Source organism: Cryptomeria japonica, chromosome 11 (assembly GCF_030272615.1).
Source record: "Cryptomeria japonica chromosome 11, Sugi_1.0, whole genome shotgun sequence".
Taxonomy (NCBI): domain Eukaryota; kingdom Viridiplantae; phylum Streptophyta; class Pinopsida; order Cupressales; family Cupressaceae; genus Cryptomeria; species Cryptomeria japonica.
The window spans coordinates 298,698,241-298,724,583 of record NC_081415.1 but is presented as its reverse complement, the minus strand read 5'-3'; the positions used below and the strand labels follow the sequence as shown (position 1 = coordinate 298,724,583).

The 26,343-nt window shown below is 41.2% G+C and overlaps 1 long non-coding RNA gene across 1 annotated transcript in view; it reads left to right on the top strand.

Annotated features, from left to right (window-relative positions):
• Positions 1–20,521: 20,521 nt before the first annotated feature.
• Positions 20,522–26,343, top strand: part of LOC131072185 (uncharacterized) — a 33,697-nt gene continuing 27,875 nt past the window's right edge. The window contains exons 1-2 of the long non-coding RNA XR_009112670.2: positions 20,522–20,674; positions 20,900–20,984. This is a non-coding gene — a long non-coding RNA (uncharacterized LOC131072185). The remainder of the gene's footprint in view (positions 20,675–20,899; positions 20,985–26,343) is intronic.

The following is a 26,343-nucleotide window of genomic DNA, read 5'->3' as shown; positions in this document are numbered from 1 at the left end:
GGAGCACGATGAGCCATTGTATTCCTTGAAACTGAACTTGATGAACTAGCTTGGCTCTTTGTTTGTGAAATTGCCTGGATACTAGATTGGATTGCTGCTTGCACTTGTTCTTGAAAAACTTGTGATGACTCAGGAGATCCTTCCAATCTTAGTTCGAACTCTTTGGGAGTGTCCTCTCTCTTAACTCGCTTTGCTTTGGAAGTAAACTGAAGTTCACTTAGATCTTTGATGCCTGGTGTGGACCTCAACAACCTTTGATGTTTCTCGGGCGAGAATGAACCAATGCGATCCAGCGTGAAGTCTTGCAAGGATTATTGTACGTTCCTTTGATTGCGAAGATTCCTAGCTATGACCCTTTGATGTTCTTCGGCTATATCTTCCTCTTGCTCTAAGATGATTCTGACTCTGTTATATTCGACTTGGCTTCTCCTTGCGTTCGAAGCTACTTGATTCAATTGGGAAATGATGTCTTCTTGGGTATTGCCTACTTGCAAATTGGGTTGCACCACTTGATTCAGTCCTTCATTCGGCAACACCATCGTACTTCATGATCATGTTTGCAATATTTTTCTCTTTTCAAAATCTTCGGACTTCGAACTTCGGAAACTAAAGAGAGCCCTCCTTCTAGCGCCAATTCTGTTGACGTGTATTTTGTACACAATCATACACAGAATAAAATACCGACAGGCATCTTATCCTCTCTTGAGAAAATAGTCTCTAACTGCTGAAGATCTGCAAAAAGGATCAGTTAGATAGACTCCAAGGTTCTTTTAGTGGGGTCTCCACGTGTGGACAAGCTTTTAGTGGTATGATGTGATTTGCTGTTTCCTCCAAGGCGTCTTACGGATTCCAAAGGCTCGAAGATTTCACTAAACTAAAAGGAACTTTCAAAAAAAGGAAAAAGATAGGGCTTAAGAGGTCTAATCTAGCCTAACCCTATGAACGACTTAGCATGAATGAGATTTGGCAAGACTCAACCAACTTCAATTTTGCCATAAGATAACAACTTAATTGAAATTAGTGCGATCTTCTAGGGTAATAATGGTATTCAATGCATCAAAGACCAAGGACACTACTACGAAGGTACATATCCTAGATGCGAAAATGCTTGAAGGTTAAGGACTCAAAATGTTTTCCAGTCGACCACGCAAGGCGTTCCTACAATCAGCAAGAAGCTAGTGGTTTGGATAGCGAATCCTACCAAATATCAAACCTCACACTTAGCCTTTCAAATTAACAAACTACTTCGATTGAGCGTGATTCAAGTACATCCAACAACCATGAAGATAACTTATGAAATTTGCAACAAAACACCATAACTTCAATATTTCATTGATTTCCAAGTCATCATATACAACAATTGCTTGAATTTCTCTCTTCAAGACTCAATCTTGCTACAAAATAAAAATTGCTTACAATTCTAATCTCTCTATTTCACTCTTAACTCTATTCTCTATTAACTGACTCTTCTATTTTTCTATTACCAAATGAAATGAAAAATGGGGGTATAAATAGCATCCCCAGTTACAATGAAAGGTCCAGATTGAAAGTAAATCAATGGACAAGATCATGACACCTAAACCCTAATTAGGGTTTGTTACAAATGACCTCCTTTTACTGAACAATATTAAATACATAGCCAAATATTAAATTTGGCACAAAAATCTAGGAGGTATCAACCAATGAGAAATAAGATGTCATGTCATCTGTAACAACCTTTCATCTAGAATCTTATTCCCTTTCCAATTCTCTTTCTTAGCATATGCAATGAATTTTGTCACGATTCCTTCGATTTCTGTGATTGGAATCTCGGGAAGATTCTTGATACTCTCTTCTAAGTGGATAACCTGATCAAATGCATCTAGAAGAGCTGTGTCCCAAGTAGGTTCAAGTTCCTTTGTTCTATCAATCAGGAGCATGGTGGCATACATTTGATCATACTGTTCATCTGTAACATCTGCGTCCTTGCGAAAGATGATCGTGATTCTATCCTCAAATTCTTGTAAATCCACATCTGTCTCGACCTCGATCCCTCTGCCAAGAATGGTACGAAGTACCTCAAATACTCTGTCCTGGATCGGATTGATCACCTCCTCAACTTGACCACATCTAACACTGATGTCCTCAAAGAGAACACTCTTTATATGGAGTAAGGTTGACCACTGAAACAAACTGTGAGAATCACCTTCTAAGATCCTCTCTTGTGCTAGAATTCTTCTGGGTGTGTGTCTTATAACTTTCAAGACAGGGATGACAACGTCCTTGGTATGGGCAAATGCAGCTACTGTTGCCATCAATCTGTGGATTATCTCAAGAACTTGGATAGCCTGGTGGGTGATCTTCGACATCCTTGTAATAAACTCAATGGCCACCGTGTGAGATCTATCCATCCAATTACATGTACGCTGGACCATATTCCTGAATCTTTCTGCTTCATTGATTGATTGAAGGGGCAATGCCTGCAATGGTGATCTAACTGGATCCTGACGTCCCAAAGGTTCATTGATGTGACTGAAATATGTCCTCCATGCACCGACCTCTTTCTCAAGCTTTCTATTCTTTTCTACTTCTTCTCTAAACTTATCCTTCAATGCCTCAAATGTGTCGGTGGCATCATCTAAAGTCTGCTCTGCTGTGGACGGTCCTAACTCAATAGTCTGTATATGATAGTCCTCTGCTAGGATCTCATCCTCATATTTGTCTGCTGCCGGTGTAGCTATCTGCAGTTTTCTAGATCCAGTCTCATCTCGAATCATCTTGGACATCTTTGTAGCCTTCTTCTTTTCTGTTGTCATATGTGAACGTCCAACAAGGCTCTCTAAATCAATTGCACTGTCCTCGTCCTCAATTGCGATCACCTTAGTCAATCTTTCCTTCAACCAATCTGGGATATTTGATCTTGTCTCTTGAACTTGAATTTCTTTGTGTACTACTTCTTCTTGTCTGGGAGGAGATGTTACTTCATTATCATTATCTAAATCATAGCCTTGGAGAGATCCATCGGATGAAACATGCTGTGCCTGTCCTTTCTCCTGCCTGTCATTCTGTACCATCGATTCCATGGATTCTTCCAATCGAACTGCTCTATCTTCTGGTCTGGAAGAAGTACCTGGTGTTTGATCTTTGTTAGCACCTTGCTTTTTCTTGGAAGGCTCTTTCTTCTCTGATCTTTCCTTTCTCTTCGAACCTCTCGAATGGAGATTGCCCTCACTGGCACACCGAAGGTTACCTTCACCTGAATTCCTAGGATTAGGATTGCCTTCACTAACACTGGCTCCACCTTCGGCTGGCTTTTCTTCCAAAGTAAAAGACATGGCTATGCCTTGTTCTCTCAACTTCTGATGTTGAACATCTACCCATCTGCGAGTACAAGACAAGACTGGTGCCATCAAATCATCTAAATCCACGGCCTCGGGCTCATTCCAATTCAAACTTATTGTTTTGCTCTCTCTATCATATGAAGATTGGATGTGCCTGCCGTTGTCCTGAGCTTGGTCGGCTACTCTGTAAATCTTACATTTCCTGATAAAATCCAAAGGCAATCTAGAATGTATCTTACGTTTCACTTCAAGATCATCTAGGAGATTCATCATAAAATCTTCAATTTGGTATTCATGTCTAAATCTTCTACCGACTGTCTCCTCTAAATGTCCATGAGGGTCAAAACTATTCCTCCAAGCAAAAGATGAAAAAGGATACAAGGCTAACTCCCTCTCTGCATCATCCATGGCTGAGACATTGGGACATACCTCAACTGAATTACCCAAAATAATAGGTACCTGAACTCCATTCTGATGTCTGTGTCTGAATGCCTTCACATACGCTGCCAACTGCCTTGTTACTTCAAGTAACACAATTCTGTCTGTCGGGTATCTCGGCAACATGTATGGGGGTAAAGGACATCCATACACTCTAATGTAAGTGAACTTGGGAAACTGAATGAACCAAGCACCGTACCTCTTGATTAACTCCTGGGCATCCTGAGATAATCTGTTGTGAATCCCTCCTTGCAGCGTCCTAGTGATGTTCATCGTGAAAGTATCATTGATTAACTTGTAGTTCTTCCCTGGTGGATGATGCAAGTAGGTATAGGATTCACAAACTCTGACCTCGCCGGGTCCTCTTCCAATCACTCCTCTGTGAGGTAGTCCTGCGTACTCAACACTCCTGATTAAGGCATAGATGACGTATGAACTCATGTGGAAGGACTTAGTAGCCCTGAGTCTTCTCAACTGTACGTCTAAGCAATGGCTAATTATCCTAGCCCAATGTATTGTACCCTTTCCTTGAACAATCACCTGGATGAAGTAAAACATCCATTTCTCAAAATAGAAGGCATGAGGTGCTCCTGTAACTCTGTTGAGCATGGTAATCAAATCTCTGTACTCCTCTTGGAAATCAATCCGGTGTGGTGTGTTCGGTACTTTGCTCAGACGGGGACGACTCTTAAGTAGCCAGTTCTTGTTGATTATGCTTAGACAAGCATCTGGATCATCATCGTACACTGATCTGGCTCCTTCAATGCTCTTGTATATCATGTCCCTGTGCTCTGGAAGATGGAAGGCTTCACTTATGGCTTCCTCTGAAAGGTACGCCAAAATGTTTCCCTCATTGGACACAATCGTCCTGGACTGTGGATTGTAATGACGGGCACACTCGATCATCAACTCGTGACACTGAATGGCTGGAGGAAAACCGGCCGCCTTAATGATGCCACTTTCTATTATTCTCCGGGCGACAGGTGATGGCTTGCCGATGTAAGGGACCTCTCGGAACTTCTTCGTGCTAAAGTTCCCCAAGTTTGTATCTCCAATGTTGCTCCACTTGGACACGATCTTGGTCTCCACTTCATCAGTCTTCTGATCTTCTTTCATGAGAGCCGAGCGACTGGTGGATGCTCCCGCCTTTGGGGTCGCCATACCTACACAACATTTCATTATGAGAAATAGATTTTTTGCAATAAATAACGTAGATAAGAGAGATAGATTTTAGGAAACCTCATGATAAGTCCCTAGAGTTATCATTTCCTAAAATACAACGATTGAGCTAAGAGATTTAAAATTCAAAATTTGAAATATGACGATGAATGAATAAAACAATAATAATTAAATCGCCATACCTCGATAGAGAGCTAACTCTAGAATGCAAAAACAAAATTTGCCTAGGCAAAAATGGGGTATAAAGATAATCTTCAATATGATCCCTTCAAATTTGATTTCGCCACCTCTGGAGAGAATGTGATCTTCAAATTCGCTCTTGGTGTGGTCTTCGAATTCACACCACCTTTGACCTTCAATGCAATTCGCACCTCTTCAAACACACTTCGCACGCCTCACACCATCTTGGGAATGTCTACGCCACCTTTGGTTTGAAGTCGCACCACCTTTGGAATGTCTACGCGCGCCACCCTTGGTCTTCAATGCAATTCGCACCACCTTTGGAGTGTCTTTGCCACCTTGGATAAATGAAACTCGCACTATATTCGCCTCTTGTCAACTCGCATGAAGGAAGGTAAAATAATGATGTAGAAAATGATAATTCTACACTCCTTATATAGCGCATTCATCCTTCACCCCTTAGGCCGACTTGGTAAATAAAACCATTTTTAAATGATTTGCAATGAAATGACAAGGCCGACCTCCTTAAATGAGCGCTCCAATTCGATTTTTTTTTATTAATTAATTAACTATTAATGCCTTGCGTTTTTTAAATTTGCAAATTTCGATTTTAAATAAGGCAAAAATAATTAATACATGTTAACGCCATATTAAATGCCAATAAAAAAAAATGGATTTTCGATTTTTAAATTGATTTAGCATTTAATGAAATTCGAATTGTTTAAATTTGGCGCCAAAGATATGAAAATAAAAGGACGTACCTCATCGCTCTGGTCCCTTGGAGAGGGACAGGAGCGATCCATGATTTTGGTCTAGATTCTTGCGTTTTTGACATTCAACTCCTTCATTTTCACCTCCCAAATCGATCATCTGGTGGTCCTTCGAATTAGAATGCCTTTCTTGTGCGAGTAAATGTATCTTATGATCATTATCGCCCTGGTCCCTTGGAGAGGGACAGGAGCGATCTCCATGTTTTTGCGTTCACCTTGCATTTTTGACCTTCGAAATATCATTGCTCGTGTCCTTTGCGCTTATTTCCACTCGCTTTTGCAAGGTACCTTTGATGTTATAAGGATCATCGCCCTTGTCCCTTGGAGAGGGACAGGAGCGATCCACATTTCTCCTTGGTCTTGGCGATTTTAAACTTCGATCTCCTTTGCAATGTCCTTCAAACGTTGTCCTTCGCACTTCCTAACCTTGCTTCGCCTTGATCTTTGAAGGAACGGGAGTGTTCTAATAGTATCGCCTTGGTCCTTGTCCAAAGGACAGGAGCGATGGGAGACTTTTACCTTGATTAGCAATGTTTGGATGTTTAAAACTCTTGCAAATTATCTTCAAACGATGTCCTGGAGCATATGTAACCTAGTGTACCTTTGTCTTTACGTAAATCTTGCATGGATTAATCTAATATATCAATATCGCTCTAGTCCCTTCCTGAGGGACAGGAGCGAAGTTCATCATAACATGCTTGTTCTTGTTTGTACCAACTTGCAATTATCTTCATTGCGTGGAATGATGTCCTTTCGACCCTTTTGGTAACTTGAAATTTGTTTGCCTTTTGAAATTTACGCCATTATGTAGATATCGCTCTGGTCCCTTCCCAAAGGACAGAAGCGATCTGGGTTATAGACTGCAAATCCTTCCATGTGATGACCTTTGCAACGTTGCGCTTGATGGAAATGCCTTGAGATGTCTTCGCCACCCTTCGTCTTGACTTGGATCAGCCTTGAACCTTGGAGGGACGACCTTGAACTTCGGAGGGACGTATCATCACCATTGTATCGCCCTGGTCCCTTGGAGAGGGACAGGAGCGATCCTCCCTTTGTGGCCTTTATCTTACTTTGCCAAGTTCCAAGTTTATATTCAACGGAATCGTCCTTCTTCACTCTATCCACCCATGCCTTTACATTATTTGTAACTTTGCAAGAAAAGCAATTATATCAAAAATCGCTCTGGTCCCTTCCTGAGGGACAGGAGCGAACTAGGCATTTAACACTGGTATGGACGTCCCAAAAATCTTCAATTTATATTCAATGTGCTCATCTCATGTTTTCCCTTGTTTTTGAACGTAAACTTGCCTTGACCCTTGTCTGGATTTTGCAAAATGGAGGAAATCGCTCTAGTCCCTGGGAGAGGGACGAGAGCTACAAGGTACCTCGCCCTGGTCCCTTGGAGAGGGACAGGAGCGATTTGGTCAATATAGGTCATTTTCCTTCGTTTTTGCATCTCAAATTATATTCATTTGGCAAAGCATCTTCCCTTGGACGTCCTCAAATTGCTAAGTCATTAAAATCTTGCAAAGACGAGGTGAAATTTGATTCGTAGCTCCGGTCCTTCACTGAGGGACAGGAGCGATTTTCCTTCTGGAGGCCTTTCTGTGCTCATGAAAATCTTCAATTTATATTCAATGGAAAGATCTTGTCGTTTTCCATCACTTCAAACGTAAAATTTATCTGGACTCTGCAAGGATGATGAGATATTTGAAATTGAGCTCCCGTCCTTCACTGAGGGACAGGAGCGATTTTGCTCCTACAGGCCAAAATAACAAGATTTTTCACATTTTAACACTTCACGAGGCGAAAACAAATCAATTCCAATGCCCAGGATCAAACTTCAAAAAAAGTCAAAATTTGGTCAAAATATTCAGTCAGACAAAAAATTCATATTGACGGTCAACACTTAGACAAGTTTAAGCTCTGTATGAACATTCCAATTGAAAATTAGACCATTTTGGCGAATTCATTGCATTCAAAATTTGCATTCTAGAAAAGAAGCTCAAAAGCTCTCAAAAAATGACTGGATTTTGGCTTGAAAAGGCAAAATTTAAAACCCTAAGGCTTGGCCCTAAATCCAGACAACTAACTGACTAACAAAACCCTAAAAACGAAAGCGAAAACAAGCGAAAAACAAGCAAAAAGAGGGGGGTCCCCATTTGCGATGGGGCGATGTGTGAAATGGTCACAACAGTTGGCCTTGTCAATTTTGGCGCCAAGAGGAATAGGTCATAATTAAATACAATTTACATATACCACAAGTTACATATGATGCCCAATTAGGGCTCGACTATTAATGTCTTCTAAGGCCAACAGAGCCTCATACACGCTAGGTGAGCTATGTCAGCCCTAGAAGGGCTCCGACCTAGCTACACACATCAACACTCCCTCTTAGCTAGGGAGGAGACCTTCTCAAGATTTGAGATACATGGTTGCTCCCATGAAAAATGCAAATGAATACAACCATCATTACTCCCATTGATTACGTTCACCATAGCTGCTCCGAGAGGGTGAACAAGCACAAGTGCTAAATCATAACATCCACCATGCCTACTTGCGGAGGGTGGGTCCACCATGCCTACTCGAAGAGGGTGGAAAAACACAAGTACATAGAATTTTTTCCATGACATCCACCATGCCTACTCGCAGAGGGTGGAAAAACACAAGTACATAGAATTTCTTCCATGACATCCACCATGCCTACTCGCAGAGGGTGGAAGAGGGCTTTCACCTCAAACTTCTCCCAGAGAAGAGTGCATTACCACCATGCCTACTTGCAGAGGGCGGAACAAGGGCTTTCACCTCAAACTTCTCTCGCAAAGAAGAATGCATTAACAAGGGATTGCACCTCGAACTTCTCCCTCACAGAGAAGAACTCATTAACAAGGGATTGCACCTCGAATTTCTCCTTCAGAGAAGAACTCATTAACAAGGGATTGCATCTCGAACTTCTCCCTCACAAAGAAGAACTCATTAACCAAGTCTTCATGATAATGTGGCTCCCTCTGAAGCTGGAAAGTCAGGCTCCCTCTGAAGCTGAAAATGTCAAGCTCCCTCTGACGCTTTCCTCCTTTTAGAACAAGAACCCTTCTGAGTTGACATTTCACCTTGGCTCCTCCTGAGGTGTCCCTATGTCAAATTCCACAGAAGAAGCTAGAGGAGTAGACCTAGATTTGTACTCTCGAGCAATGTGACCATACTTGTCACACCTAAAACATTGAATGTGAGATGAGTCCTTTTTCGGAACAGGATCTGAACCTTTGTCTCTATTCCTCTTTCTTCTTTTGCCTCTTTCCATAGAAGTGTGTGTAGCAAGGACTTGATTTTTCACATCATAATGATTATGCTCAATTCTTCTTGATATCAACCTTGACTCTTCTTGAATACAATCAGCACGAAGGCGATCAAATTTGGGAAATTTGGATCTCCCACTTATGCCTTGGATAAATGGCTCCCAAGAGTGAGGGAGGCCTTTCAATGCTAGCATGAGAAGATCCTTGTCCACAACTTCATTTCCAATGGCAATAAGTTGATCTCTCAATTTTGCAATCTTAATAAAGAAGGATATGACTGATTCTCCCTTTGCCATCTTGACTTGGTGAAGTTGCTGCCTCAATGCAAATGCTCTACTTGTGTTGTTGATCTCATACATCCCTTCCAATGTTTTGAAAATATCTCTGACTGAAGACATCTTGGAGATGATAGGAACAAGATGATCCTTCACGGAGTCAATCAGGATCTTCGTGGCTTTGACTGCATTCTTCTTGAGTTGGAGTTTCTCCTCTTGATCTTCTGGCTCAGGCTGATCTTTTCCTTCTACAAACTGAAGTAGATCATTCTCTTCAAGTGCAATAAGAACTCTAGCCTTCCACAAGGTGAAGTTCAAAGCTCCATCAAGCATATCTTCAACTTTTAAACCGGTCACCATCTTCAATGCCAGAAATGGCGAGAAGGAGGTGAAGTGCTGCTAACAATCTGATCACAATCAATTCGAACCAAGCTCTGATACCACGTTAATTTTAGGATCAGACTGTAGCAAATTAGATAACAATAACAGATAGACAAATCAATGCACACAAAGAAACTACCCTAGGAAAACCTCCCTCTTGGAGGTGAAAAACCCAACAACTAATCTCAGATCTTTATTATGCAATAATCAGAGGTAATTACAATATGCTTCAACACTTGAAGCAATTAAGACCAGTAAGATATGCACAGAAGAACAGCATACACAATGATGCACTTATCTCTGAGAATAGAGTGGTTGCTGTCACAAGTAGGTTCGCTGACTTAGAGATGAAGTTCACAGCCTTAGAATGAAGATCACTTCCAATGATAATTCACAGTCTTCAAATGATGTTTGCTGACCACAAGAAGGTGTTCGCTGACCTTCCAATGATGATCACTTATAGAAAGAACAGTTGCTGCACCTAGGGTAAGGTTCGCTGCCCTCAATGGTAGTTCGCTTGACCTTAAGAACAGTTCTCCAGCAATAGAAGATAATTCGCTGTTCAATGATGGTTTACTGTCCTTGAATTATGCTTCGCTGATCACAGAAATAGCTCGCTTGAGTGTGTGTATTTACAATGATATTAACTTTGCATATATATGTGCCGCTAGCATCTCAAATCACTTAAGTAGGCCTTTTCAATTTTGGCGCCAAGAGGAATATGTCGTAATTAAATACAAGTTACATACAAGTTACATATACCACAAGTTACATATGACACCCAATTGGGGCCCGACTATTAATGTCTTCTAAGGCCGGCAGGGCCTCATACACGCTAGGTGAGCTAGGTCGGCCCTAGAAGGCCTCCGACCTAGCTACATACATCAACAATATAGACTGAATGTTTGAATGTGTGTAATTTTAGTGTATAGTATGATATCTAGTTTGATTGGTAGAGAATGAATTATTGAATTTAGGATTTATTTTGTTGTGTTTATTTGCTAAGGTCAATTCTACCCTTTCATGGGATAGGACTGCGATGGAGCCCTTGCTTTACCTATCAATAAAAAGCTTTCCTTGTAATTATTAAAGTAGATTTGTATTAGAATCGCATTATTTTTTGTTGTTGTTAGAATGCTTGGAGTGAGAGAAGAAGGCCTTTATCCACTTTAAGAGTATTGTGATCGAATTTTGGGAACCAAAGAAACTTATGGGATTGATATTATTATATGCAATCTTTATGAGAGGAACATCTAGGGCCATGTATGTTAGAGAAAAAACTAGTGTTTTCAGATAGAACGAAAGGGGATGATCTTTGCATAAATGAAAATGAATGGCTGGAATCTATGAGGGAATAAGAAAGGGCTGAGAATAAAATGCTTCATTTAGGCACCCATGTGTTTATGTCATATGCAACTTACAGTCATCTGGGAAAAGGAACAAGAGAAGTGGAACTAGAGATAGTTTTATCCCATAGAGATTTGACATAGGTGGCACACAATGTTGGATCTTCTTGTAATAGACTGCACATTGGTGACAGGGCAAACCCTGTTGTCGGGAATAATCATTATGCCATGTTGTCGTATTATGTTATGTTGTCGTCGGTAATTATGAATTACGGCAGTCAGTTAGTCGTCCCGAAGGGCAGTTGGACGCGACGGTTGGTTGCACCCCTTCGGGTATTATATATTGCATACCTTCCCTTCGTAGTGGATCATCATAGTCGTATTTGGGTGTGATGTTATAAGCACTTGATGTACATGGATTGTTGAATTAATACAGAAACTGGTTCTTTAATATATTTCAATTATGTTCTGTGCATTTACTTTCTGCGTTTAATCGTTTACCCGTACGTGGCAAACATTTGGCGTCGTTCCCTAGACATACTTGGGAAAGGAACGAGCGGATGGCGTACAGACACAATGGACCTACCCGTTGGTGAGATCAACCTAGAGGCCGACGACACACAAACGGAGCTCTACGATGGAGAAGACACTCCAACGAGGGAATTCTCAATCTTGCTTCACACGGCCATCGAGACCTACATCCGAAGAGAGGCCACGGAGGCTGAAGTCCCAACAAGTGTCGTGTGGACCGCACTGGAAGTTAGCCTTGTAGCGAATCGGTTGATGAACCACCTCCGCCGGTTGCTTGCACAGGCATCACTGGCACAACGAACCCGCCTGGAGGAGATTGCCTGTGAGGAGCGACACCAACAGGTCCTCCAACAGTACGAAGAAAACAATTGTCGTTGGGACGCAGAGCGTGATGGCAAGAGGCGAAGGGGAAATTGAATCCTGTAATAATCCCGACACAATGTTGACATAAATTGTGGCCAAAAGGGAAAATAATAAAAGTTTTTTTTTTGTTTACATGGTGTGTGCTTGCTATGTACGGAAGTGTTTTACGCCCAATATACTAAATAAGGACAAAAATAAAAAGATACAAAGTGACGAATGGGAGGTGGCACAAAGAGCGTTGAATCTCAAACAACAAATAGAACGAAGGTGTAGGCTAAGGCAGCATGCCAAGGGACGACCGACCGAGGGGTTGCTCGAAGGGAACCCAGGAGGTGTCATGGAGGTTGCGGAGGTAGAGATAGATAGAGAGAATTACACTCTCTACACTGTCGTAGGGTTGCTCGAAGGGAACCTAGGAGTCATGGAGGGTGCCGAAGGAGAACTCTATAGTTCGCCAGAATACCACCGTAGGGTAAGAAGTCGCGAAGAGTTGGTAGAACAAACAAGGCGAAGTCTAAACCTAATTGACGCTACCAGAGACCTACTAAAGAATTTGTCCATTTTGGAGGACAACCGGAGGGAGACGACTGAAGGTGACGGTACGGCCGACGGTGTCGGGGGAGCACAAGGGTACTGTACGAGAGGCAATTTGTTCGATTCGGGGTCAACAACCTTCTCCGGAGGACCCACAAGTGGAGGGTCAGGTGCAGGAGGCGGAAGCGGAGGATCACCAGGTACAAGTACACAAGGCACTAGAGGAGCGAGACCCAGCGGTGGGATGGCAAGTAAGCAGAAGTTGTCGAAGTTCAACGGCGACGGGAAGGAAGATCTCGTCTACCATTGCCGCACTTGCGAAACCATATGGTCAGCGAACGGTGTTACCGACCAGGACGAATGGGTAACACAATTTCCAGCAACCTTAAGGGGAGTGGCCATCGACTGGTACTCCGATATGGATAAGACCAAAGTCGACACATGGCCCAACCTGAAGGAGTTCGAGATAGAGTTTCGCCTCCTCGAAGACGACAATGAAATAGTAGCCGAAATCTATGGCACAAAGCAAAATAAGAACGAGACTGTCCGAGCCTATAGTCGGCGGCTCAAGGAACTGTTGGGGAAAATGGAGAGTCAACTAGCGGATGGGTTGAAAAAGAGATGGTTCGTGGAGGGACTGAAACACTCCATCCAGAAGAGGATGAAAATTGTTCCACCAACCTCGTACGAAGATGCATATAATAGAGCAATGGATCTCGAGAGCGAGACCAAGACATCCAAGAAGAAAAAGAAGAAGGATAGCTCGTCTGAGGATGATGACTCTTTTGAGGGAAACAACAGTGATGGCGAGTTTGGCAAAAAGGTGCAAGCGCTCCAGAAAGACATGGAGCGAATGAGGAGAGAATTTAAAGCAATAAGAAGCACGAGTCAAACCGAAGGGGATGTATGGTGCACGAAGTGCAAAGAGGAAGGACATACGAAGGGTACTTGTCCAAAGAAGGCCTTTTGCAAGATTTGCCAAGTGATGGGACACTCCATCAAGGAGTGCCCATACAACATGAAAACACGAAACCAACAAGTATTGCTTACGCAGGAACAACCAACTACATCGGGCGGTACCGGCAGCTCCCAGGTGAACAACAATGCAACATCGGGAGGCTACCGAGATAACCGGTGGGGAGGACGAAACAACAATAACAATACAAGGAGCCAAATCCAATACGACTACAAAGGACGACCGATGATACAATGCAGAGCGTGCAGCCAGTGGGGGCACTTCGCCTGAGACTGCCCGAAGGGAGAGGCCACACAATATTTGTGCAAATGGTGCAGACCGGGAGACCACAAAGACGCCACCTGCCCGAAGTCCGGTGTCAACTTGCTCAATATCGAGGAAACCAAAGAAGAGGAAGTGCTCGCCATAACTTGCGCCCAAGCCAGACAAGCAATGTGCCCAAACCCAAAGACGAAGAAGCAAAGGGTACGGGAAGCATGGGAAGAAATCAAAGTTGCATGGACACGGATATGGTATCCAATATGGATACAGCTATTTTTTAAGATCCTCAATATGGATACGGCTGAACACGTCATTCATAAAAAACACATACACATATTTAACACAATTTTCTAAGTTATTCGAGGAGATTTTCATTACTTCAAAAGCAATATAGACACATAATTGCTACATAAATAATGATAAGTAGATTTAACATTTTACAATACACAAAAATAGAAGAGCTGCATTGGAAGATAACCCAAAAAATGGGTCATTGAAATAGAAAAACATTTCATTTGTCTTTTTCATTTGGTGTGGGTTTTGTTAATACCATTTTTTTTTTTAAATGCATTAATGAAGTTTTTTTAAATTAAATTTAAGGAGATTTATGTCAATTTTGTTTAAAAATCAAATCATATTAATATTTAGCATGGTTGGAAATCAAGTATTTTTGGGCATGCGTGGATGCAATATTCGACGTGTATCTGGGCTGTATCGGATACGTATCCGTTTCAGAAATGGGAACGGATACGGGGAAACGCACTCTCGGGGAGGGACAAAGGAGTTTCCAGCAACTCTAGAAGAAATTGAGAAAGAGATAGGAGAGGGGGTGAAGGCGAAGGGTACGACGGGTACTTCCAGCTGACCGGAGGCGGAGGAGGCTATACTTAACAAATTTTAAAACTGGAGGTGCCTGTGAAGGTACGCGACCTCCTCCAGACGATGCCTCAATTACAAACGACGTTGTTGAATAATCTCTCCCAACCACGCGCCAATACCAACCACCGCACAAATGTTCCTGGGGGGTTTGCAATAGACCCCAGGCTGTTGGCAGTTAACACTGGAAGGAACTCGACCATTGTGGAGATGGGTATCCTTGGCACCATTCTAACCGATACCATCATCGATGGTAGATCAAGAGTGAATGTTCTTCCAGAAGAAACCTGGCGGAAGCTGGGGAAGCCGACGCTGTGGCCATCTACATTCAATCTGTTGGGAGCAGATCAACATGGAATCAAACCCATTGGGACACTGATGGGCCAACAAGTTACCATCGAGACGCAACCCTTCATACTGGACTTCGTGGTAATCCCACTAAAGAAAAAAGGGTATGATGCGATCTTAGGGAGAGGGTGGCTGGTGGCAGCCAAGGCCACCCACAACTGGAAGAAGAACACTCTGTCTATGGAGAATGGAGGAAGGAAGTTTATCATAGACCTCGGGACGCAGTTGGTTAGTGAGGAACTGGCATCATCTTCGGAATCGGAGGGTGAAGGAGAAGGCAACCTGAGGAACGAAGGACGGGGCTACAGGGAGCCCAACGACGAAGGGATTCTCAAACTAGGAGAGTGCTCCGAGGATGAGACGGGGTCATTGAATGGGCTCTTCCACTGGCAGATGGAGGATTACAAAATGTTCCAGAGCTACAGGCTCGAAGTAGAGGAACCAGAGCAAGTAACAGAGAAGGTGTACCTACCGGAATACAGAGAATATTGAAAGGGAGACGCCCCAAACCTTGGTGACGGAGATAATCCCAAGATCATTTGTGTCGGCAACGATTGGAACCCTGTGTGGAAGGCCGCAGCCTTCAAAATCTTTATTCTTCTTCTTCTTATGGACGAGAAGGAGACTGTGGTCCCTGTAGAATTTATGGTTCTAGGTCTTCGGATAGCCATTGAAAATAGACTTGCCATCAACGGGTCCAAATTGAAACCCTACCATGAGAAGCGCACAGGAGACCCGAGAGGCCAGAAGGACACCCGAGAGTGAGGGGGACCCAAGAGGATGGAAGGGGACCCGAGAGGCACGGGACCAAAGCAGGAGACTCTTGGGCGAGGCAAACAAGGGCGATCCAAGAGGCATGAGACCCGAGTCGAAAACTCTCTAGGAAATTAAAAATTAAAAAATTGAAAAAATATCGGTGGCCACGGTGGAACCGCTGCGCGGTGGGACCACTGTCGAGGTCCCCGTATGGTGGAACCACCGTCAAGGGGCCATCGCCGGTGACCACCGTCGGGGGCACCGTACGGCGGAACCACCGTTGGGGTGACCACCGTGCGGTGCGGAGGATGCCCAACAAAACCACACCCAGCCGAAAATAGGTGACCACTGTGCTGCCCAACAAAAACCACGCCCAACGAAAAGGGAAAAAATGCCCACGCCCAACCAAAGACACAAGCATGAGGGAAAAAGAAATTGCAGTAGAAGGGAGTAAAGGAAACCCGACGCCATAGGGAAGAAGAAGATTTTGCCGTAGGAAAAGCACCAAAGAGAGATACGAAGTCGCCAAAGGATAGTAATTAACAAAGGAGCAAATAAAAATGCCAGCCGAAGGGGGTCTTGGAAGCCAAAGGGGTATATTACCGAAGGGTGTTGGATAGAGGCAGACTCCACAGAGAGATTTCAATTGCCGTCGGTTGAAAGATGTCATATGTAATTTGAAGGGAAGCAATTTAGCGCCGAAGGAAGAAATCGCGAATCGAACCTATCTGTAGGGAGGTAATAAAATATTTTTTTGAAAGTGGTGGTGGGACCACCGTGCGGTAGGGCGGAACTCGGCGGGTATTCATCCATCGTACGGCCACTACCGTACACCCGTACGGTCGGACAACATCCACCATGCAACCTTCCCAGCCACTGTACGGGAGACCAATCACCATACGACACCAAGCCTTCGGGTGATCCCAGTCGCCGTACGGCTCAACCACCGTACGACAGACCACTCCACCATACAAATAACCTCTGTACGGGCTCGAGATGCCTGAAGGAGCACAGCGACGGCGGCAGCGGTTTAAAAGAGGGTGAAAGGAACAATACCACGGCACGACAAGGATAAACGGTGATGGCACGTGGAAAAAAAAAAAAACCGACGACCGGATCGAAAAATCATTCGATGGAGTCTGGAGCCAGGACACTGAAAAAATTAGAGTGGAGAAGAAGGTTTTTGGCATCTTAAAATATCACAAAATGATGTGCGCCATGGACTTCCATGTGGTTTTGAAGGTTATTTTTGAGCTACAATACACTTTTTGAGTTGGGCGAAGGCATTAGAGAAGTCACGGTAAGTGTTGGGATTGTTTCGTACTATGAGAAAGAAGCCTGAAGCTAAGCATTGGCGGGGAAGCCATAAGCCGTAGAGGGAGACGGATTTGGAGGTTGCGAACTAACAAAGTTTAAGGCCTTGCAAGAACGCGCAGTCGTACAACACAAGGGAGTTATTCAGTTCAGTTATCAACCTTTGGGGAGTGTGATGGAGGATTTGAGGCATCTCCTAGCCTTTTTGCCAGAGGGTTGTGGCCACTTCCAGGCATGAATGGTACGCTTTGAGGAACTCAGAGAATGTCTCGGCTGGACGTGAGGTTGCCTTGGTGGATGCACAGAGGGCTCGAGAGGAGCTGACCACCAGGTTGGAGGCAGTAGTAGTGTAAGACTTAGCTCAGCGTACCCAAGAGTTGGATGTCGAGAGGAGACAATATCATTTGAGTAGTAGTTGGGTGGAGGCTGAGACTGAAAAGCGTGTTTTGCAGACAAGTTTGGTTTAGGCACAGGAGGACTGTGATGTCAAGAAAAAAAACAAAGATGGTAGCAAAAAAGGGTTTTCAGGCGAGGATGCAGCAGGTTTATGAGTTTTGGGCTCTTTTGGCATCAGCAGTTCCTGCAGTTCTATACCTTGATTTTGTTTAATGTATGAACATCATCTCTATTTTGTATTAAGTCGTTCGGAGACGACTTCTTTTCTTGGGGGGGATGATGTTGTCGGGAATAATCATTATGCCATGTTGTCGTATTATGTTATGTTGTCGTCAGTAATTATGAGTTACGGTAGTCAGTTAGTCGTCCCGAAGGGCAGTTGGACGCGACAGTTGGTCGCACCCCTTCAGGTATTATATATTGCATACCTTCCCTTCGTAGTGGATCATCATAGTCGTATCTGGGTGTGATGTTATAAGCACTTGATGTACATGGATTGTTGAATTAATACAGAAACTGGTTCTTTAATATATTTCAATTATGTTCTGTGCATTTACTTCCTGCGTTTAATCGTTTACCCGTATGTGGCAAACAAACCCCATTGGAAACTTGTTCACTCACTTCTTTTATGCAAATAACATACCATTTAAATTTGCCCTCTTATCTCATTCCAAAGAGATGGTTTATGCTATAAGAAATAGAATGATAGCAGGCAAACCATGTGGATTTGAGAAACTTCCCACGAATCTTGTTGGCAAAGAAAAATACAGCTTGAGCAACAAATTGCACCATTCAAAAGAGCCTTGTCTACGCAAGGTTGTAGCATTGTGATGGACGGTTGGACTGATATAAATAACTATCCACTTATAACTATAAGGGAAACATCTATTGAAGACCTGTATCTTGTAAAGCAATTGATTTTTCAGGGCAAGAGTAAAAATCACGGTTGCCTTAGGTCCATGTGGTTTCACTGAGGAGGGAGCATCGCATGTTGTTTAGGTTGTTACAAATGCTGCTTTAATTGCTAAAGCAATGGGCTTGGTTGATGCAAAAATAAAAATACAAGACTATATATTTGACGCCATGTATATATGCATCGACTAATGCACTCAGATATTGGCAGGTTTTTGTAAATCTTCTGGCTTATTGAATGATGCACTTTGACATCTATATTTTTCTGCAATTTTTAACATGCTGTTCAAAATAATCATCACCATTCACATGCCATTTATTATAAATGTGCAAAGGTGTAACTCAAACTTACTGAGAGATTGCTTCTTTCTTTATACTTTAAGAGTGTCTTGGTGCTGTCAAAGGGGACTATTTTTTTTAACTACAACTAGTTATGCATGGGCTGCTTGGAGGTAATATTGATCAGACTATAGTTCAGTTGAGATGAGTGGATTGTCAGACTGATATTATATTTGTGGTCAACTTCATCCATCACATTTGTGAAGTAATCCACTTTACAGATTCAAATATGCCATGTTTGGGGGAGGTGTCTGTAAAGTATTTGATTCTATGTTTGGAGGAAATAAAAAAAGTAATACAAGGGATTCTCTGTATCATTTGATGAAAAGTACACAGGAGATAGAACAAACTTAACATGCCCTCTCTATGGCTGCTTATGCTTTAAATATGAAGTGGCAAGATATAGAAATCGTTGAAAAGGGGCCTCCATGTAATGATGGAGAGGTAATGAAGGGATTTGTGCGACTTATGGCCAATAGAGGGTGCTCCTATTATCAGTTTAGTTGTCGATTCAGGAATGTGCTTGTGTGCAATGGTTCACCATTTTTTTTTTAAATATAAAAATTAAGATTTTCTTGACTGTTTTAATATAATAACTTAGGCTTGTAGTATATTAAATATTAAAAATTGTGTGAGTTTTTTAAGGTTTTTGTTTTCTTTTAGGGATAACCAACAGACTGTTTTGGGAATGTATCCAAGATGTTTGTGCATGCATATTAGCATGGGATGAGGACTTGATATGAACCCATTTGTATACAGGCAAACCTAACTTTGTAGATTGTCAGGGTTCAGTTGTCATACTTTTCATGCAGATGAGGTGATATTTCTAATGTGGAAGCATTGTAAGTTAGAATTTATGAAGAAAATCCCAACAGAGAGGTGGTACAATGTACAACCATATGCAAAGAAGTGGAACATGGCCGGATCATTGGGGAGTTTGGTCCATGGATGATATGGTCCATACTAAACCCCCCCATATGGGAAGTAGAATTGAACAACCAGCTTGGAGAAGCACTCCATGCACTTTCTATCCAATCCGCTGATATGGGAGATAACACAACTACCTGAAGCACCCAAATTGCAATAATTTTCAATAGAATTTCTCTTATAAATAGACAGTTCTTCAGCATCTAAGTGGAATAGGAGTATTTAAGGTTTCTTTTGTTAATGAATAGAAACTGACTACCATAAAGACAGTATAAAATCTGGTGTGTGTACAGAGAATGCTTCAGCTTCTTTGTCATAGATACCCAAGGTTCAAGGAGGATCCTTTGACAAAATGGGACCATACTCTACTTGACAGAGAAGGCTTATTATCAATATGAATTTTTTTTTAATTTCGTTTACATCTAGTTCATGCACTCTGAAATGTCTGTTTTCTTAATAGGCAATTTACAATTTTTTTAAGTTGCTTAGCCATTTTATAATGTCCGTCTTGAATTTTCTGTATATATTTAATTTTTAACAAAATATCATGCATCTCTCAGTACCCTTCTACCATTTTTGAGAATTTGCATACCTGTACCCATAGCTATCCTCATCTCCTATACTGGTACCTGCCTGTCTCTTGGTGGCATTGGCTATAATTGAGATTTTCTGTTTTATTAGTTTCTAAGTTGCATGGATACATATATGAGTCTCAAGGACAATGTCCAATATAAATATGGCTTGTTTTTTATGAAACCTTATAGATGATATGTTTGGGATGGATAGCAATTTTTTGTATGGCCTGGCTTAAAAATGTTAAAACTTTTTTCAGACTAGTCATACATATAACATTGTTTGCATTTTGCAGGGGCAAATAGATACTTCATCTTGTGTATGAATGATTTGTTGGCACTTGGAGGAGGTGGCAACTTTGCATTATGCATGGATGGAGACTTGTAAGCCACTATCTTGATTCTCTTTATGGAGGTAGCAGTGAGTTGTTATATAGAATGGGATTCTAAGTTTAGCTTAGCCATTATTTTTTATTGATGATAAAGTCCCTGCAATGCCATTAAAAATCCAATGTCATTCTTGTTGTTAAGGTTATGCTTGGGTTGTTTTCCTCTTAGAATTCTATGTTGTATAATGGGTTTCAGATTGATATTTTTTTTTATGTGAAGGTTGAATGGAACAAGTGGACCTTGTGACACATTTGGCAATTCATGCTTGGCACATACTCCAGAGTTCTCTCTTAAGAATGTTGAGGTGAGTAATAACTTGTAAGATACATTGTCATTTGTGTAATTTGTGACCTCTTTTATTTTAGGTGTTTGGTTCTAGTTGAGATCTGATATGACCTGGCAAAACACAGCCCCAAGGGAGGCCCAACGTTACGGACGCGTCTATTCTGGCTCCAAAACGGCAGTATGGATTGACTAACACGCCTGTTAGTCGCGCGTTTTACACCGTCCATTTTGCAATAAACGGCTGTGATTGACTAACATGTCGCTATCACGCTGATGAAAGGTCCGTTTTGGAGCCAGAATAGCCACAGCCCAACGTTACTGGCAAACACATATTGCAAGGAAGAAATTGAGCCACTTATTGTGCCTATTATGGTTTCATAATGTTTGTATTTGGTCTTATATCTTTTTGGGTAAGGGTTGATTTGACAATGTTGAAGTATGCCAAACATCATGAAACTTAAAATTTACCTAACCTAATGTATTGGAGAATAAAGGCTATAGTAGGACACATTCAAATATAACTAGCAATTATTCTCACTTAGAATTTTAAGACTTATTCTTAGTTAGAAAGGAAAAACTTAGTATAGGGCTTAAAGCAGATAGGATTTAGCTGAATAAAAAACATGCAAAAGTCAGTTTTATGATGTGTTGATTATCAGTACTATAAAGTGGATTCTATTTTTGACAACTCAAGGGTTTTAATTTAAACATGCATAGGAATAATGAGTGTTAAAAGATAAAATTTTATTATTGGATGCTGCCATGATTTTAAGGACCAACTTTTTATTTATTAACCAAGTAGACTTTAGATCGGACCTCACAGAAATGTTAAATATACTAGAATACTAGGGGTGAGGGGGTGAGGGGTGAATTAGTATTCAATCAAACTTAAACCCTTCAGCACAAAAGTTAAAACCCTTATTTACAAACAGATCAGCAGCAACGAAACACAAGAGACACAAGCTTCACGTGGAAAACTCAACAAGGGAAAAACCACAGTGAGCTAGCTGCTTGGATCTACTGTCCAAATCCAGCCTCACAATAAAATAAATAGAACTACAAATTTGCTTTAGGGCTACAATCCAAGGAAGCAACAACTCCCTGAATAATAGTTTTATGGCTTCAACCAAAGGATGTTCATTCCCTGAGAATTACAACACTTACAAAAGGAGGCTTCAACCTCAGATTAGCATGAATAATTGATTGACTTCCACTACAACAGCTCTGTAAGACCACATCAACTACTTTTGGCTCACTGCTTGCAATACACTTCCGAGCCTATTCAAATGTAGCAACCTTCAGCTCACTGCCTCCGGTATGCTTTAGGCATTTCTTTGTACACTTCCACAACAACACACCACCTCACCAATTTGCTATGATTTGATCTTTCATTTAAATCCTCCACCAGCCTTCAAAACACTGATTAGGTCAGCCTCAAAATCACATATAGATAAAATGTGTAGCATCACACTTCCACACAACACATAAGCCAAGAAGGATAACACATTGCAGATCAATGCAAGGTTCAACGAGGCTCAAAAGATATCACAACACATCTTCCAAAGCAGCACGAACACTAAAACCATTGCTCAAGCTCAAACAATCTTCTCCCAGTCGGCCAAGTTGTAACGCGTAGACATGAAACATGCAACAGCCAAAATGTCAACTCAATAACTTTGGTGATGGAGGGGAAGTAATTGTGGCACAAACCAAAAGATAAATAGGACCCAAAACACCTTAGCACACATCATCATATTGGCACAAACCACAAAGCATAGGCACAAATATTCTAGGTTGGCCATACAACCATTTAACCTTCCATACATTCACTGCAGACAACAAACAGTACCAGAGAGACCAGAAACCAATGTGTGGAGCACGTACAGGTACCATATGAACTTCAAAGACTTTCCTGTAACCTTCTTTCACTTTATCATGATCAAAAGATCTAGCGCAAACAGACTAAAACTAAACACAATAGCATAGTCAAACCAAAAAACACAATCTTGAGATATAACAATTAGGTTCATACTTGTGGAACACTTGAACACCCGAAACTTGAGGAGAAGTAAAGTACAGACACTATGATCAAGTCCCCAAAACCGCAAGAGAAAATATTGAATTGTAGAGAAGTGTGGAGTATTCCTTTGACCCATCCTGATATGCAGCAAAAATGTCATTACTCTGCATGTCCTGGAAATGACTACATTAACTTTTGTAACCTGAAATGAGAAACATGCAGGCTACACATCCTCCTTTGTCTTACTTCCAAACTGCAAAAACATATCTTCAAATGTAGAGAAATGCAAAACAATCTTTTGAGCCAGAGACACCAAAACTGGCACTACATGAGTTGTTTCATTGCAACAATCTATCAATGAGAGGTTACCTCAGAACATCATACATTTGACATCCAACCATGAACTATATTTGATCAGCACATTTTGACATCCAACTATGAACTTTCAAGCATACAAACATATTTTGATATCAAGGCCAACACATTGTCACCTCAACTGCAACAATCACCCCCTTTGGACATCCAAACAAGAACATTCATTATCATAGGCTGATATCAATGGCAACACACTTCTCTATATTGCAACAATCCTAACACACAACATGCTATTCAATATGGGTTGACATCAATGACAACACACTGCTCCATATCTGCAACAAGTTCATTGAAAGTGAAAATAAAATAAGTCTTTCAAACATTAACAATTCATTTTGAAGTTCCAATTCAGTGCCATATTTGCCATTGTTGTTTTACTTAAATATTTCTAGATTCAACTGTATCGAGATTTTTACAATTAACATTTCAGATCACACTTCATGATCTGTCATGAGGAAGATGAAAAACTTACGATAGATTGTAAGCAATGCTCCTTTAAAGGAGGGGGAGCCTGGAATGGAGAACTAGAGTAAGGGGAGGAGAAAGGCAAGAGAGAATGGAAAAGGAAAATGGAGCAACCACAATATAAGTAATTAGAACTACAAAATAAACTATTGAAAAGCTGATAAATTGAAAGGACACAAATGTGTCATGAAAGCAAGAGTGAAAAGTAAGGTAAAACAAGGTTACAACCACAATTAATAATTAGAGTTGCAACCACAATTAGTATTTATTTACAGACAAGTTACTGCAAATAATTATATACAAATATTTATTAATTGTCAGTGACCTTATTTTTCATTCTTGCTTTCTTAACATGTTTGTGTCCTTTCAGTTTATCAGCTTTTTAATAGTTTATGTTGTAGTTCTAATTATTTTATATTGTGGCTGAGCCATTTCTTTTTTTATATTTTTTCTTGCCTTTGTGTTCCATTTCCTCTCATTCTCCATTCCAAACTCTCCCTCCTCTTAAGGAGTATTTTCTGCAATCTATACTAAGTTTTTCCTCTTCCTAATGATGAATTATGGAGTATGATCTAAAATGTTGGTTGTAAGAATCTTGACACAATTGAATCCAGAAATATTTTAAGCATGAGCATGAACTATGGAAATATCATGATTGTTATTGTTTCTTTCATGGAAAAGGTCCTTAGAGAATGTTGGAGTCACCAAAAGGACTCATAGGAGCAAGAATCTTCTGAACCACATAATAAACTTCAACATAAGGGATAAATAATGAACAAATTTTATATTTCCAATATTGGTACAACAAAATACAATGAAATTTACATAGAGAAACCTTTTATATATAGGCAAAGGCTAGACATAGCATAACATGTGATTGTGACAAGTGTTATAATTCTATGACTTGAAACACAAAAATTAAAAGCCTTAATTAAATTTAATTAACTATGTGTGAAAAGGACCCAAAAGAGAAATCAGTTAGGGAAGTCCCCCTTAAGTGCAATTTAGAGAGGAAAGAGAATAGAAAAAAGATTCAAAGATGGGTCTTGACAACAAGGCTCAATGAGGCATGAAACACAAAAATTTAATGCCTTAATTAATTTTAATTAACTAGGTGTGAAAAGGACCCAAAAGAGAAATTGGTTAGAGAACAGACCTATTCCTACCAACAGTACCCCTTAAGTGCAATTTAGAGAGGAAAGAAAAGAGAAAAAATATTCAAAGATGGGTCTTGACAACAAGGCCCAATGAGGCACCCATGTACCAAAAGATCTCTCACAAACAAAGAAAGGCAAGAAAACTTGTAGGAAAAATCTCCTTCCCAAAAGTGTGAAACATGAAAAGAAAACATGTGAAAGAAGGACTCAAGATGACCCCCTAAGGATAGCTTCCTTCACTCTTGACATTGATTGCAAGTGGAGATAATGAAGAAATGCCAAAGGTTTAGTGAAGATGTCCACAACCTTCTCCTCAATAGTTAAATACTACAGGCTAAGAACACCATCTTGGATGAGGTACTAAGTGAAGTGCATGTAGATCTCTATTGATGCTCCTTTGGGTTCCATGTTATGTGTTTGGTACTTTAATTATCACACCAAAGAGTAGTGGGGTGATCAAGAGGAAAGCCAAACTCTTTTAGCAACTAGTGAAGCCAAAGAATACCCTAGTCATCAATAAGTGCTCCTCTATACTCACCCTTTGTAGATGATAATGCAATGGTTGTCTACTTCTTTCAAGATCATGCAATCAAACAAGAACCAAGACAATAGACCAAATTAGAAGTAAAGTTTTTCTTTTTCTTTTCAGTAAATAAATGGTTGGGGAGGGCCAACACTCATTATATTGGTAAAGGAAAAAAAATTTACAAGAAGTTTTTCTTCTAAGCAGAAATTATGAGAAAAATCCCACCAAACCCAACTACAACCAGCCGCTTGATCATTCACAAAAAAAAACCTATAGCTAGACCTTTCCAAAAATGGAGGACTCCTTGTATACCTAAACTAACCACCTATATACCACCTATCCGATAGATCTAACTTGAAACAAAAAAGTATCATTTTCAGACCATAAACACCCTTCCATCAGAGGATCGCTCTGCCCGCCAACCAAGTACCGCTCAACCTTGCTCCTACTCAATAGCAACTCCTTGAAGCTCTGCCCGCTTCCTTATCTTCCTCAAGTCCCTGACCTGCTTGATGACTAGACATTCTTGACCACAGTCAACATGGGCCTCAGACTTTACGACCTCCTTCGCATCACGTTCATCATCCACCGCCCATTCCTCTCCACACCCTAGATATAGCACACCCACTATCTCAGCAACATCCTCATCAATTTCCTCCTCTTCCACAAAACCCTTTGTAGTTAGGTAGTCCCACTCCCAATCCAAACTTGTGGGATTTTTTATTTTAGCTATATAGAGCAAGAAAATGATGCTTCTATCTATCTCCCCTCATCGACCCATCAGTATGTCTGGCTCTAAGGTTCTCACAATTGGGAATTTACAAACCTCGACTCC